General features: G+C 36.4%; 1 protein-coding gene across 1 annotated transcript in view; it reads right to left on the bottom strand.

Annotated features, from left to right (window-relative positions):
* CSMD3 (CUB and Sushi multiple domains 3) overlaps window positions 1-4,297 on the bottom strand; it is a 297,101-nt gene that overhangs the window by 163,233 nt on the left and 129,571 nt on the right. The window lies entirely within an intron of this gene.

Genomic DNA, 4,297 nt, shown 5'->3' with positions numbered 1-4,297 from the left:
AAATGAAGTCCCTCTCCGCACCACTCTGCACGGTGGTAAGGACAGAATGGGAACACAAAGCCTCCTGGTAGACCCATATCACATATCCCAGCAGGCTTCTGGTTGCTCCTTCTGCATCTGCTCGATATCAGGGACATGCAGAAGGGGCTTTTCCTACAATTGGAAAAAATTGTGTGAGATCGGCACTCTTTTTTTCCCTACATCACCCAATCTCATGCCTGTGCAATGTGAAATCAGGTGCCAGAAGAAGGAAGAAGACAGACAAAGATGGCAGTGTCTGGTGCTTTTTCTGCGCCTGGACGAAGAAGGAATATAGAGCGGTAGGGGTCCAATCGAGGAAAGCTCTGAAGGGATCGAGGGATGAGTGGCAGGTAAGTTATATATATATATATATATATATATATATATATTTTTTTTTAAGTTCAGTTCCACTTTAATTGGCAAATGCTTATTGAAAAAGTGTGTTTAATTGTTCTCACCATCAGAAAGCCTAACCTTAGCAATGACATTTAGCTACTGCTAGAGCACATACGTGTGAATGGGTCTACAAGAAGGTTTCAAGATATCAGCAGTGCCCAAATAATTCAATGCAGATTAAGCTTTACATTCTTCTTTACTGGAGCTAACCTTATAGGCACACATTTTCTATGATCACTTAGCAAAAAAGGTCAAAGCTATGTTCAATTTAAATACCCAATCACATGCAAGGGAAATTTAAGTGTATATAAACCTTAACAACAAGCTGCTCTTACTTAGTCCATTTTCATTTGTTACATATACCATCAAAGGTATTTTATCTGTTCATTAAGATCAAAATGATACCTGTTGATTTTGCAAGAGCACTAAACATTTCTATTCCATCCCAATCCTAAAAGAGGGGGCTAAGGTAAATAGTTTTGTTGTCCCTAACTAGAAGGTAGAGAGAGTGTCATATAAGACTATACTACATTACTGGCAAATCACCTGGTAATATAAACTATTGATATTACTATTTTTGTTTCATTTATAGGTTAAAGAAATACATTTTGCTAGATAATATTTAGACTTAGCTAACTGAACATTCACTTTACAAAGAAAACTTGCTCCACACTTTTACTAAATGAACACTGTAGTCTTATAATGAGGGAAATAAAAGCACATTGTGCAGTACCACTAAGGAGGAAGCAGAACTTGCAAACGTAATGAGAAATTCTGGCTGCCCCATGTACATATATAATAACAAGCTACACCCCAGAGGAACACATTTTATAAAATAATAGCACCCACTGATTACATTATCTACAATAAGCCAGTCTCATTCATGGAGTGATGAAATAATGTTAAAAAAGATTATTGTTCCATTAAAAAAGTTGCCATCAGACAATTGGAAAAAAAATCTTTCTCTTTACAAAGGAACTCACTTTGCAGCATGAAGTAATTCAACATAAAGGATCCACTTGGGCTCTTCTATGGCTGCAATAAATATTATTATAAAGCTGTATAGGATTTTACAACTTATCCAGTGTAGTGCTTAATAGCTCAATTAGTTCAGCAAACAAACTGAGCTGAAATCAGAAAATAAATATATCACTACTGGTAAATCAATAGTAAACGGAAGGAAGAGATAACAAATAATGTAAATTTACTGTGACAACTAGAAAAAAGTCACATTTAAAGTGAATTGAACGCTGTAGTTTACGCTGTAGATCTAACATCGGACCATTATTGCACATTATAAGCAACAGAATCTGGAGAGCCTGACACATTCATAATGCACTTTATGTGTACTTTAAAGTGTTTATATTGAATGACTCAATGCAATACAGAGGTGAAGAGTGGCCATCTGTTTTAGCCATGGTTTAATGTATTACAGCAGATAAAAAAGGGTGTTTTGTGATAAGTGAATTTCAGATTCAACTAAAGTGATAATGTAAAGCTTGAGTCAAAAATACATAAAAAAAGGCTATTAAAACATAAAGTGTTGTAATCCTTTCCTTCAACCTGGAGCTGTCTCTGCAAAATATTTTTTTGCCACTAGATGTTCTCCAGGTTGATTTCTGCCCAGCATCATTCATTCTACTTCCTCCAAGCCCAGACTGTGACCCACCCCAGCAATGTTAGTGGGCAGTAAAAAATAACGATGGCCATAGGAGAATCCTTCTGTCAGTTTGCTTTCTCCTCCAATCAGTTTGTTAGCACATAGCTTCTTCATCTACTTCTTTCTACCACTCTGTGTGTTGCTGTTGCTTGATACCAAGTCAAATGTAGGTTCTTGCATTTTTAAAAGAAATCATATGATATATAGTACTGGATACAGATTTGCATTATTTTGTCTTTTATAGAGTTTAAACAGGACACAATTTGCATGATGTTTATTCCCCCTGTGTTTGTGTAGGTTTCCTCCCACATCCCAAAAACCTATTTGTGACTTAGGTGGCTTCCCCCTAACATAGGCACTAGACCAGTATTCCTCAACCAAGGTTCAGTGGAACCCTAAGGTTCCTCCAGAGGTTCCCGGGGTTCCTTGAGCAATGAACTATTTGTGCCTCTCGGGTCAGTTGACACCAATAATCTTATGGCTATCTGTAAGGGTGACGTTCTTCCCAACGGCCAGCAATGTAAGAGGCATTCTGCCTAATCACTGCTACACTAATATACTGTGAGCTGTGGATATAATAATTATAGAAGGGGTTTCCTAAGGACCTGCAATCTATTTGACCTGCCGAGCAGTAACCCCAAATGTGACTCGGGTTAAAAAATAGATGCTGAGAGCGGTAACCCCGAGTCACACTCGGGGTAGCTAAACCAATGTAAAACATTAGCCTTACCTAATCCGCTGGCGTCCTTCCCTGCTATCTGCGTCTTTTTGCCTCCTCCGGCCCGGGTCCTCCGCATCTGATGAGTCACTGGGGAGTTCCCAGTGACATCAGTGTGTGCGGACATTCCGTTCAGGGCATGAGGGGAATTTCAAATCTTTTTGTATTGCATTCAATACAAATTAACTGTATTGAATGCAATACTGCAGATTTATATGTGTAAAAGCAGTACATTGTCTTGTCATGAACATTTTTTTTACAGTATAATAAAATAGTATAAGTATAATATTTATTTATTTTTTATTTATTTAATTGATTATTTTGACATTTTTTTGTGTTTTAAACTTTATTATACTCATACTATTATATTATACTTTAAAATAAATTTTCATGAAAAACAATATACCGTTTTTACACATGAATCCAGAAAGAAATGAACTGCCCAGAAGGTTAAAGAACAAGTAAGAACTTCTGGACCATTTACAAAAAAAGTTATATATTCTGTATACAATGAGATATGATGACTAACATAGTAAAGAATAGATTTGGGGTTTACATATGGTCGTTAGTCGTTCGTTTCCAATGATAATTATTGCACATGTGTACGCAGCTTAAGATATACTATCAAGTGGACCTAAAGTGAGAAAATACATAAGCAATCATTCTATAGAATGCTATTTTCCTGGATGTAAAGCTAATCTTTCGGATTCAGTAGTTTCACCTAAAGCAACCATGCAGCAGGATCTTAGTGTAGGTCCTGAATATAGTCCATGCAATGGTTATAAACAATGGTTCATAAAGATATAACACAGTCAACCACTACAGAAGCAAGAAAGAGCCACAGTTCAAGTCAATCTGATTTGTAAACATCTATTTGCAGCAATGTAGTGAATCACCAAAAACTTTGTCTTACCATAAGAGTTCACTGAAACAAATATCAATGCCGTATATTAGGTATATAGTTTATCAGCATACCACGCAACCAGCAAACATGATACATATATGTGCTTTTGATAACATCTGTTGGATGGCAAAATCAATAACAAAATCGGTTTGGTTTCTATCCAAAAAAATGAAAAAGCAGAGCAATATTAAGGATGGCAGATGGGAACTTGGCCTTTGCTACATTAACCACAATACGGCTTTTTCCCCCCTGTTTAGAAGAAGCATTTTGCCTTCATTAGCAGCTATTAGCAGCAGATTTATTTATAAAACATTCCAGCAAAACAAATCATAATCATGTCCCTAAAATAATGGTAATAATAGCAAGGCTGAATAGTTTGTACGTCAACTGTTCTCAAATAGTCAGAAAACAGATTAATAGGCAATATCTTTTAACCGCTTTGCTACCAGTTCTGAAGGAAGACTGCTGGGTGTTTATTTGTCCAATAAATTTCATTCAAAAAGCGCTTTCAATAATGATCTGTGTTCCAAACGATCAAGCAAAGTATAAAGTATGTATTGGCATTTGAGAAACTACAGGTGATCCCCTGGTTACATAC

Source organism: Pyxicephalus adspersus, chromosome 5 (genome assembly GCF_032062135.1).
Source record: "Pyxicephalus adspersus chromosome 5, UCB_Pads_2.0, whole genome shotgun sequence".
Lineage (NCBI taxonomy): Eukaryota > Metazoa > Chordata > Amphibia > Anura > Pyxicephalidae > Pyxicephalus > Pyxicephalus adspersus.
This window is presented reverse-complemented; position numbering and strand designations above follow the sequence as displayed.